This window comes from Halichoerus grypus, chromosome 4 (genome assembly GCF_964656455.1).
Source record: "Halichoerus grypus chromosome 4, mHalGry1.hap1.1, whole genome shotgun sequence".
Classification (NCBI taxonomy): domain Eukaryota; kingdom Metazoa; phylum Chordata; class Mammalia; order Carnivora; family Phocidae; genus Halichoerus; species Halichoerus grypus.
The window spans coordinates 100,387,879-100,400,580 of NC_135715.1; the positions used below are offsets into that span (position 1 = coordinate 100,387,879).

The 12,702-nt window shown below is 40.8% G+C and overlaps 1 protein-coding gene across 4 annotated transcripts in view; it reads left to right on the plus strand.

Annotated features, from left to right (window-relative positions):
* Positions 1 to 1,160: 1,160 nt before the first annotated feature.
* Positions 1,161 to 12,702, plus strand: part of MGAT5 (alpha-1,6-mannosylglycoprotein 6-beta-N-acetylglucosaminyltransferase) — a 557,249-nt gene continuing 545,707 nt past the window's right edge. For all 4 annotated transcript variants that reach the window (XM_078070704.1, XM_078070706.1, XM_036106945.2 and 1 more), the window contains exon 1: positions 1,161 to 1,495. The gene's annotated coding sequence lies outside the window, so the exon portion shown is untranslated. The remainder of the gene's footprint in view (positions 1,496 to 12,702) is intronic.

Consider the following 12,702-nt stretch of genomic DNA (forward strand, 5'->3'; position numbering starts at 1 on the left):
TCTGTATCTCCACATTCATTGCAGCATTATTTGCAATAGCCAAGACATGGAGACCACCTAAGAGTCTGACAAAGGAAAAATGGCTAAAGAAGATGTGATACATATTTACAATGGAATGTTATTCCGCCTTGAGAAAGAAGGAAACCCCGCTATTTGAAACAACATGGATGGATCTTGAAGGTATTATGCTAAGTCAGAGAAAGACAAGTACTGAATGATCTCATTTATACATGGAGTCTAAAAAAGGTGAACTCATAGAAAGAGGGTGGTTGACAAGAGCTGAGGGGTGGAGGAAATGGACAAATGTTGGTCAAAGGGTACAAACTTCCCGTTAGAAAATCAGTAAGTTCTGGGGATTTAACGTACTACAATGTGACTATAGTTAACAATACTGTATTGTACACATGAAAATTGCTAAGAGAGTAAATCTTGAATGTGCTCACCACGCACGCACACAAACACACACACAAAGGTAATTACTTGAGGTGAAGGAAATGTTAATTAACCCTGCGGTGGTCTTGTTTTACAATATATGTGTATCAAATCATGTTGAACACCTTCAACTTAAAGAATGTTATATCTTGATTACATTTCAGTAAAGCTGGGAAAAAACAAAGATTAACTGAGTTAGTATTTGTTAAGCACTCAAGAGTTAAAACACGTTGTTTTTAAATAAGTAAAATAAAGACACATGGTTCAGGGGCAAAAACAGACATGAAACCAGGCAATTTGAGCAATGTGAAAAATGCTGTGATCGAGATGTGTTCTAGAAGCCAAAGAGGGAAGAGACCAGCCCTGATGGGAAGGTCAGGAAACACTTTTCAGAGAAGAGGGGGAGGAGAGTCCTGTAATTGCATCTTGCAAGATAAGCAGAAGTCCTCCTGAGACCAGGGAGGAAGCAGAGACTCTGTAATATCCAGACATCTGAGTTTCCCTTCTAAGTTTGTCTCATATCCCCACCTTCTCCTAGGTCCTCCCAGACCTGGGGAAGAGACAGACCCCAACGCAAGAAGTGCCCCTAGGCTGGGCTGAAAAAGAAGAGCTCAGGGTTTCACTTTTAAAACCTCGTCCCTGATTGGTCAGTCCTGGGATGATTGGTCAGCTGGCTCCTAACTGCCCTCATGTTTCATGCATGAACAACGTGAGGGGGCCAGTTTCAACCAGAGCTGTCCTGCTCCGCTGAGCCCCATGGAGCCTATGGAGCAGCTGTTTTCCCTAAGTCGGGAGGGCTCCACACTGCAGGGATGAAGAGCAGAGCAGTGTCTGGAGCGGTGCAGGAAGGGCAGCCCTCGCTGAATTCCAGCCTTCTCTGGCTGTCCCTGAAGAGCTTCCTTCATGCCCAGCCTGAAAGAACCAAGTCTGATGTGTATGGGACAGGAGGGATCAGAAACCTCTTCTTTCACTATAATCCTCCTACCTGTGTGTCCCTGTGAAGAGAATTTTCTAGACCGAGCGAAAACGGCAGGATCTCACTTCCTCTTCTGCAGCCTCACAGGTAAGAAGACTCCTGTCTTTCTCCTTTGCAGCAGAATTCTTGTAACATGAACTGTGGCAAACCTCCATTCCATTCCCTACTTGGCGCACGACTCTTCCGCCTACCGTGTTTCCCATTTCTGCCAAGTGGCTTCTTTTGTAACAATATTACACCAATTAACTGATGTCCCACAGCAGCAGAGATAGGGGGACAGATGGGTAAGTAAAAACAAAACAGAGAAGCTTATCATTGCTTGGCCTTGTCTCGAAGAGACTGGTTCTCAGAGCTCAGAGGTTGGCACCCATCAGAAAGAAGTAATACCAGATTAACGTGTTCACCTAGAATTTAGTAATTAGATAGCTACAAGTTAGTAACTGCTGACTGTAGCTAAGGAACGTTTGGCCCTGGGTGCTGCAGACTTACAGGATTCCCGTACCCCCACAAGTGGAGGGGTTCTCTTATAGCCAACCTTATTTACTGAGTTCCCCATGTATGTGTGCAGCATGAATTCGATAAATACAGCATCAGTAGCTTGGTTCTGTGTAGCCCTGGGATATCCTTTTCTTTCTTTCTTTCTTTTTTTTTTTTTTAACTGAGGCAGAGTCCTGGAGAAAGAGGCACCTGAAGCACCTCTCTCCCCTAGCCTGTTCTGGAAATTGAAAAACAGCTCCATGCACAGCTGGTGCCCATTCTGTTCCATTGCCATTGGAATTTGTCTCATCAGTATGTCTTGTAGACCATACGCCCTAGTCTTATGGTTCTCAGCTGTGGTCCCCGGAACAGCAACATCAGCATCAGCTGGATGGGACTTGATAGAAATAGATTCATGGGTCCCACCCCACACCTACTGAATAAGAAACTCCAGGGTAGAGCCCAGAAACCTGTATTTTAATAAGCCCACCACTATTGATTCTGAGACGCACGCTCAAGTTTGAGAACCACTGTTCTAGTCTTGGCTGTCATTGACCAAATCATTTGTATTTCAGGCTTTGTGGGCCATATATTTTTGTCACAATGACTTAACTCTGCTGTTGTACTGTGAAAACAGCCATAAATATAATGTAAGATGAATGAGCTTGACTGTGTTTTAATGAAACTTTGTTTACAGAAATAAGCCAGCGGCCAGATCTGGTCCCCAGGAGGTAATCTGCCAACCCCTGAGAGTTTTAAATAGTGTTTCATCCATCAGAATTTCTATTTCAGCGTGTCTCTGATCCTGGGTTCTTTTGGAACCCTTATTCTTTGTGTGTGTTCTATAGAAATTTTATTTACCCACAGTAAAAAAGAAAAAGTATAACTATTAAGAAAAGTACAGAGTATAGCTTTTCCGAAGGCCTGGGAAGCATGTAATAGCCCCATTTTACAAGAAGGAAACTGAGGCACAGGACATGATTCGGGCCTGCCCTGCTGCACAGTCAACACTGTGTTCCTTGAGCACAAAATTTCCATTTCTATGAAACCTGATAGGAACAACGCCTACCATAGTTGTGTGACAGTAACCCAGGACCTGTAATTACATTCAACCACACTGCTCCTCCCAATCGAACTTCCCCTGGGAAACCAATTTCACTTTCTGTGATCTAGATATCTACACTCTGCTACCTCTTATCTGGGGGCACACAACCAAGAAACAATAAAAATGGACAAAGTAGTTAATCATTGGCTTATGTATTTCCCTGGATTTTATCAATCCATGATCCATCTGGAGATCCTGGTTACAGAGTTGCTGGTACTCTGTCCTCACCATTAGTAAAGCATGAATATTTTCAACAGGATAGGGACAGGTTTGATCTAACGAGGATGGCCGCTAGGTCTCATCTGAAGACTTTCGGCTAAGGTGGTCCTCTAAAATTGGGGGAGGGGCTTGAGGGGGGAAGCTTCAGGCCAAAAACATAATGATCAAGAAAATTAGAAACTAAGGTGCGTGGACGGCTACACTAAATGCATGCGTGGAATGCCGTGTCTTAACTGCTGATGATGGGGAACGTGTGATAAGAAGTGTGGCATGTTCTCCTTGCTTTCTGAATTAGCATAAGCTAGGCTTTCTCAGAGTAAAAAACAGCCCCCAAATTTCAGTGGCTTTAATTAAAGGCTGCAAAGGATTTTGGGTGATGCAAATGCTTCTTGAAGGCAGCTTTCCTTGTGTGGCAGCTCCAGGGTCAGGTGGTTTTAATCTTGCAGCTCTGCCCCTAAAAACAAAGCCTCCTGCAGGATCGCATGCCCCGGCAAAGAGAGGTGTTTGGGATACCAACCCCCTCTGCTCACAGGTCACCCAGAACTAGGCACATGGCCCTGTCCAGTTGCAAGGGGAGGAGAACTGGATGTGATACCAGGACTACTGCAACTCATCATTTCAACCACATTATGTCGCGTATCTTTCCACAGCACCAAATGGAGGTCGGCTAGTATGAAAGCCAACCATAGCTGAGAGGATTGAACAAGGAGTGTGTTTTTTAACTGAAGTATGGCACACAATGTTATATTAGTTTTAGGTGCACAACATATTTGACAATTGTATACATTACTCAGTGCTCACCAGGATAAGTGTAGCCACCATCTGTTACCATATAATGTTATTACAATATTATGGACAATATTCCCTATGCTGTACTTTTCATTTCCATGACTTACTTATTTTATATCCAGAAGTGTGTACCTCTTAATCCCCTTTATCTGTTTCACCCATTCCCCCAACAGTTTGTTCTCTGTATTTAAGAGTCTGGGTTTTTTTTTTAATTTTTATTTTAATTCCAGTTAGTTATTATACTGTGTAATAATGGGTTTCAGGTATACAATATAGTAACTCAACAGTTCCGTACATCACCCGGTGCTCATCATGACAAGTGTACTCCTTAATCCCTATCACCTATTTTACCCATCCCCCCACCCACCTCCCCTCCAGTATCCATCAATTTGCTCTCTTAAATAATTAAGAGTCTGTTTCTTGCTTTGTCACTCTCTGTCTCTGGTTTTCTTTTCCCCTTTCCTTGTTTTGTTTCTTAAATTCCACATAATAATGAAATCATATGGTATTCGTCTTTCTCTGACTGATGTATTTCACTTAGCATTATACTTTCTACCTCCATCCATGTCATTGCAAATGGCAAAGATTTCATTCTTTTTTATGACTAATATTCCATTGTATATATATACCACGGTTTCTTTATCTGTTTATCAATAGATGGACACTTGAGCTGCTTCCAATCTTGGTTATTGTTAATAATACTGCTATAAACATAGGGGTGCATGTATCCCTTTGAATTAGTGTTCTTGTATTCTTTGGGTAAATACATAGGAATGCAGTTGCTGGATCATTGGTAGCTTTATTTTTAACTTTTTGAGGAAACTCCATACTGTTTTCCAGAGTGGCTGCACCAGTTTGCATTCCCACCAACAATGCAAGAGGGTTCCCCTTTCTCCGCATGCTTGCCAACATCTGTTATTTCTTGTGTTGTCGATGTTAGCCATTCTGACAGGTGTGAGGTAATATCTCATTTGCATTTCTCTGATGATAAGGGGTGTTGAGCACATTTTCATGTGTCTGTTGACCTTCTGGATGTCTTTTTTGGAGAAATGTCTGTTCTTGTCTTCTGCTCATTTATTTATTTATTTTTATTATGTTCAGTTAGCCACTGTATAGTACCTAATTTTAATTGAAATATTCATTTTTGGGGTGTTAAGTTCTATAAGTTCTTTATATATTTTGGATAGTAGCACTTTATCAGATATGTCATTTGCAAACATCTTCTCGCATTCCATAGGTTGCCTTTTAGTCTTATTGTTTCCTTCATTGTGCAGAAGCTTTTTATTTTTATGGAAGTCCTAATAGTTAATTTTTGCTTTTGTTTCCCTTACCTCAAGAGACACATCTGGAAAGAAGTTACTGCCTATGTTCTCTTCTAGGATTTTGATGGTTTCAGGTCTCACATTTAGGTGTTTAATCCATTCTGAATTTATTTTTGTGTATGGTTTAAGAAAGTGGTCCAGTTTCATCGTTTTGCATGTTGCTGTCCAGTTTTCCTAACACCATTTGTTGAAGAGACAGTCTTTTCCCATTAGATATTCTTTCCTGCTTTGTCAAAGTTTAGTTGACCATATAGTTGTAGGTTCATTTATGGGTTTTCTATTCTGTTCCACTGATCTATGTGTCTGTTTTTGTGACAATACCAGACTGTTCTGATTACTACAGTTTTGTTACATAATTTGGAGTCCCGAATTGTGATGCCTCCAGCTTTGCTTTTCTTTCTGAAGATTGCTTTGGCTATTCAGGGTCTTTTGTGGTTCCATACAAATTGTAGGATTGTTCTAGCTCTGTGTAAAATGCTATTGGTAATTTGATAGGGATTGCATTAAAGTGTAGATTGCTTTGGGTAGTATAAACATTATAACAATATTTATTCTTCTAATCCATGAGCATGGACTGTCTTTCCATTTCTTTGTGTCGTCTTGAAAAATCTTCCATCTATGTTTTATAGTTTTCAGAGTACAAGTCTTTCACCTCTTTGGTTAGGTTTATTCCTGGGTATCTTATTGTTTTTGGTGCAATTGTAAATGGGATTGGTTCTTTAATTTCTCTTTCTGCTACTTCATTATTGGTGTATAGAAATGCAACAGATTTCTGTACATTGATTTTTGTATCCTGTGACTTTACTGAATCTGTGTATCAGTTCTAGCATTTTTTTTTGGTGGAGTCTTTTAGGTTTTCTATATAATGTCATGTCATCTGCAAATAGTGCAAGTTTTACTTCTCTTCCTTACTGATTTGGATGCCTTTTATCTCTTTTGTTGTCTGATTGCTGTGGCTAGGACTTCCAGTACTATGTTGAATAAAAGTGGTGAGAGTGGACATCCTTGTCTTTTTCCTGATCTTAGGAGAAAAGCTCTCAGTTTTTCCCCATTAAGGATGATGTTAGCTGTGGGTTTTTCATAGATGGCCTTTTTTTTGTTTTTTAGATGGCCTTTATTATGTTGAGGTATGCTCCCTCAAAACCTATTTTGTTGAGGATTTTTATCAATGGGTGTCATACTTTGTCAAATGCTTTTTCTGCATCTATTGAAATGGTCATATGGTTCTTATCTTTTCTCTTATTGATGTGATTTATCACATTGATTGATTTGCAGAATATGGAAACTTTCTTGCCATCCAGGAGTAAATCTCACTTGATCATGGTGAATAATTTTTTTTAATGTATTCCTGAATTTGGTTTGCCAGTATTTTATGGAGATTTTTGCATCTATGTTCATCAGGGATATTGGCCTGTAATTCTCTCTCTCTTTTTTTTAATTTTATTTTGTTATGTTATGTTAGTCACCATACAGTACATCATTAGTTTTTGATATGGTGATCCACTATTCATTGTTTCCGTATAACACCCAGTGCTCCATGCAGTACATGCCCTCCTTAATACCCATCACCGGATTAACCCATCCCCCCACTCCCCTCCCCTCTAAAACCCTCAGTTTGTTTCTCAGAGTCTATAGTCTCTCATGATTCATCTCTCCCTCCGATTTCCCCCCCTTCATTTTTCTCTTCCTTCTCCTAATGTTCTCCATGCTATTCCTTATGTTCCACCAACAAGTGAAACCATATGGTAATTGACTTTCTCTGCTTGACTTATTTCACTTAGCATAATCTCCTCCAGTCCCATTCATGTTGATGTAAAAGTTGGGTATTCAGCCTTTCTGATGGCTGAGTAATATTCCATTGTATATATGGACCACATCTTCTTTATCCATTCATCTGTTGAAGGGCATCTCAGCTCTTTCCACAGTTTGGCTATTGTGGACATTGCTGCTATGAACATTGGGGTGCATATGGCCCTTCTTTTCTCTTACATCTGTGTCTTTGGGGTAAATACCTAGGAGTGCAATTGCTGGGTTATGGGGTAGCTCTATTTTTAATTTTTTGAGGAACCTTCACACTGTTTTCCAAAGTGGCTGTACCAACTTGCATTCCCACCAAAAGAAGGTTCCCCTTTCTCCACAATGTCTCCAACATTTGTTGTTACTTGCCCTGTCAATTTTTGCCAATCTAACTGATGTAAGGTGGTATCTCAATGTGGTTTTAATTTGAATTTCCCTGATGGCTAATGATGATGAACATTTTTTCATGTGTCTGTTAGCCATTTGTATGTCTTCTTCAGAGAAGTGTCTGTTCATGTCTTCTGCCCATTTTTTGACTTGATTATTTGTTTTTTGGGTGTTGAGTTTGAGAAGTTCTTTATAGATCTTGGATACCAGCCCTTTATCTGTAGTGTCATTTGCAAATATCTTCTCCCATTTTGTGGGTTGCCTCTTTGTTTGGTTGACTGTTTCCTTTGCTGTGCAGAAGCTTTTTATCTTGATGAAGTCCCAAAAGTTCATTTTTGCTTTTGTTTCACTAGCCTTTGGAGATGTATCTTGAAAGAAGTTGCTGTAGTTCTCTTCTTTAGTGGTATCTTTTTCTGGTTTTAGTATCAAGGTAATGCTGGCCTTACAGAACAAATTTGGAAGTTTTCCTTCCTTTTCTATTTTTTGGAATAGTTTAAGAAGATTAGGTATTAACTCTTCTTTAAATGTTTGGTAGAGTTTGCCTGTGAAGTCATCCAGTCCTGGACTTTCAAGAGTTTTTGACTACTGACTCAATGTCTTTGCTGGTTATTGGTCTCTTCAAATTTACCATTTTGTCCTGTTTCAATTTATATGTTTCTAGGAATTTATCCATTTGTTCTAGGTTGTCCAATTTGTGGCATATTGTTTTTCATAATATTCTCTTATGATTATATTTCTGTGGTGTTGGTTCTTATTCTCCTCTCTCATGTGTGATTTATTTGGGTCCTTTCTCTTTTTTGGTAAGTCTGGCTAGAGATTTATCAGTTTTTTTTTCCCCCAAAGAACCAGCTCCTGGTTTCATTGATCTGTTCTATTGGTTTTTTTGTTTTGTTTTGTTTTGTTTTTTTAGTTTCTGTATCATTTATTTCTGCTCTAATTTATTATTTCTTTCCTTCTGCTGTCTTTAGGCTTCATTTCCTGTTCTTTTTCTAGCTCCTTTAAGTACAAGGTTATGTTGTTTATTGAGATATTTCTTGCTTCTTGAGGTAGGCCTGTATTGCTATAAACTTCTCTCTTAGAACAGCTTTTGCTGCATCCCAGAGGCTTTTGACTGTTGGACTTTCATTTTCATTTGTTTCCATATACTTTTTCATTTCTTCATTAACTTCCTGGTTAACCCATTTATTGTTTAGTAGCATATTATTAATCTTCATGTATTTGTGTTCTTTCCAGATATTTTCTTGTGGTTGACTTCTGGTTTCATAGCATTGTGATGAGAAAATATACACTGTATGATTTCAATCTTCTTAAATTTGTTGATGTTTGCTTTGTATGCTAATATGTGGTCTATTCTGGAGAATGTTCCTGTGCACTTGAAAGGAATGTGTATTCTGCTGTTTTAGGATGGAATGTTCTGAATATATCTGTTAAATCCATCTGGTCCAGTGTGTCATTAAAAGCCATTGTTTCCTTGTTGATTTTCTGTTTAGATGATCTGTCCATTGATGTAAGTGTGGTGCTAAAGTCCCCCACTATTATTGTATTATTATCAATTAGTTCCTTTTTGTTTGTTATTAACTGTTTAATGTACTTGGATGCTCTTATTATTTCTTTTGTTTTTTACATTCTACATGTAAGTGAAATCATTGGTAGTTGTCATCTCACTTAGTGTAATGCCATCTGTGTCCATCCATATTGTCACAAATGGCAAGATCTCATTCTTTTCTATAGCTGAGTAATATCCCATTGTATTCACACACACACACACACATACACCCCTTCATCATTCTTCTATTGATGGACACTTGGGTTGCTTCTATAATATGGCTATTGTAAATAATGCAAGAAACATAGGGGTGCATACATTTTTCAAATGAGTGTTTTCATTTTCTTTGGGTAAATACCCATTGGGGAATTACTGGATCATATAGTATTTCTATTAACAAGGAGTGTTTTTAATAGTCCTGACATATTGTGCATACATAATAAACACTGTCATTCCCAAACACCTATTAAACACTGGTCCCTGATGTCCTAGTTCTCAGCACAGGCCTATTTGGGTTTTACCATGATTACCTCTACTCTTTGTAGGATTCAGATCAGCTGATGGATACAGCCAGACAGGATGTGCGTGAAAGAGAGCAGCCAGTGAATTAGAACCACTAAAACCAAACACAGAAGTGGAAGTGAAGACCAGTCTGTCTTCTTGAGTCTTTCCACTGTCCTTGGCCCTCTCCCTTCAGACAGGACACATCTACCCATTAGAGTCTCCTGCTTTATCCCACTTCAGTATCTCAAATTGAAAGATGATACTGAATAATACCCTGAAAGACAAAGACTCCAGGACTCTTCATGGGCCAGTCCCCTGCCTACTGACTCCTCGCCTGTCCAGAGCACGATTCTTTCATAAATACCATTGCCTGAGCACCTACTGTGTGCCAGGCATGGTGACAGAAGTTTTATATGTATTATCTTACTTAATACCACAACAGCCCTATGAGGAAGACGTTGTATTTATTTTACAGATTAGAAAACTGAGAAAGAACTCAGTTAAGTGATTCCACAAGTTTACACAATTAGCACGGGGCAAAGCTGGAACCTCTCCTCAGGCCAAAGCCAGACTATGTTTATATCTGTTGTGCTTTGTTGTCTTCCTCATCATCCTTTTTGTTTTCATTCGTCAGGCATTTAGAGTACCCACAATGTATCCTGCACTTTCACAAAGATCAGCAAGGCAGAGAGATATGCCCTCTGGTTGCTCACAGCCCAATGCCACAAATGCAGTAGTCAAGATGTGCATACAATGTTTGGGGATCCCAAGGCGAAAGCTGTAACCTATCTGGAGAGGATAGAGAAAATTCAGAGAGGATGTTAACACTGACTGATCTGAAGAGGAAACCTGTAGGCTTGGGGTGGGATCACAGAGAGGATTTTCATTAGGCACTCTTTTATGCCTATGGAAATCAGGATCCCAATGGGACATTAGCAGGCATGTGGAATTGGTGGTTAACAGGTTCCTGGTGGGGAGACGTAGATCACACGTACCCCTGGCTGGCCAGGCCGCCAACGCCATACCACACCACACCACACGCCAAAGCCCACACACCCCACACACCCCACACACCCCACACACCACACCACACCACACCACACCTGGAGTAGCACTTGGTTTCAGGCCAGCAAGGCCAGGTGTTGGGACTTTGGTCAGGATTAACTCTTCACTCAAGTGCCCATAATGAAGATGCAGCCAAGGCTGCCGGGAAAGAACTCGAACTGGCCTGGGGCCTCAGGCCAGGAGTGCTTCCAATCTCCCAGGTGAAATTCATCTCTAAGAGTTTCCCCTGAAGTAGAGGAAGGCTGGCCCTGGGGACAGAGGAGTATAGTGTGGTGGTCTCGAGCTGTACTGCCCAGACCAGCAGAACCTGGAAATTCATTAGAAATGCAAATTCTCAGGCTCCATCCCAGACCTGCTAAATGGGAACACTGTGTCCTTTTTTAATCTGTGGAGATGATCCACTGCAAGAATTTTATTTCTCTCCCCAAAAGACACAGGAACTTGAAAGGCCTCCTAGGGTTGTTCATTCAGCCATTGCATAGGCCTCGGTCTCCTGCCCCACTTCTCCAGGACCAGCCTGGGCCACCTCTTGAGAGCCCCAAATTCTCATTGCCTTCTGGGAAGCCATCACATGGCATAGTACAATTTGAGAAAGAGCAAAAGAAGAACTGTGGGTGTATTGACATGGGGAGTGACAGGTTGTTTGCTTGGAGAAGAAGCTGGAAGGAGGTGAAGGGGACTAGATCTTGAAAAGAGAGGCAAAGAGAAGAGGTATGCTGGTGTGGACACTACAAGACTACTTTTGAGGGGTTCCACAGGAACACAGTCATGCTCTAGGCCTTGCTCACAGTCCTAGGTGCCAAGAGGAGCATCAGGAGACAGAGAATACAGGAATCCCAACAGGGAAGCAGTTAGACAACAGAGCACTTCAATTTAGCCCACTGTTAATTGAGTACCTACTCTGTGCCAGACACTCTGAAAGGGAAGAAGCAATACTGAGGAGCAGCAAGAATGTGGACCCTGCAGCCAGACTGCCTGGCTTTCTATCCCCAGTTGAGGTGCTGCTCAGCCAGTGGTAGCTGCTTAGCCATGCCTGCTCTGTGTACAGGTAGCATCTGTTCCGAGAGGCCACAGCCTTGCCTCTGGTTGCCCAGTGCCTGGATCATCTTACTTGTTAGATCTCTTGACCATCATCCATAATGTCACTTACTTGCAGATTGAATTTAACAAGTTATTGAGCCTCTCCACCCCTCTCTTTCCTTATCTGTAAAGTAGGAACAGTAATAATACCTACCTCAAGTGTTAGGAGGATTAAATGAGTTAACATAAAGACTGGGCTTAGAACAGTGCCTGGTGCATAGTCAGTTCTCAATAAACATTAGCTATGATAGTTCTTTTCTCCCAAAGCAGAAAGAGTGCCTGAGTAAAGGCCAGCTTCTCAGAGTTAAGATGTCCAGACAGAATGGCCTGAGTTGCTAAAAGCAGAAACTTGCTTCCTGTAGTGACTTGAGGGCTCAACACTCACAATCATGTCAGAGCAGGAGGCGGTAACTGGACGGCCACATGGTGGGAATGATGACACCATTGCCTTTCTCTAGCCAAAACAGAGCCCCTGCACAAGCAGACAAGCCTGCTCTCCTCCAGAACATGCAGATGCTCTGGCCCAAGTGCTGGAACAGGCTCTTGGAGCCCGTTCAAATGTGGAGAAATATTTAGATCCAATTGAAACCACTCCAGATTGTTGGCTCTTATTTTAGATAAACAGGATAAGCAAACTTGGCCTAAATGAGAACTGGTAATAAATACTCTCTTTTCCTGTTTTTCTAATTCTTCAAAGTCAAATGCTCCAAGTCTAAAGGTCTCATGGGGAATATCTGAAGGATTTCTGGAGCCTATTTTTACTTGGTTAATAACAAAAATTCTTTACATCATGCAGACCTTTCACATACATGTGATGCTCACAATATAGCTGAGAGGAAAGTAGGACAGGTGACCTTACCTTCATACTAGACAGTTGGAAATTGAGGCCCTGTGAATGTAGATGATTTGTCTTGAGACTCATGGCCATTTCTGATAAGGGAACAAAGGTAATGAAACATCACTCTAGAAATGTACAGCCCTTCCTATTCACTGACCACTTGGG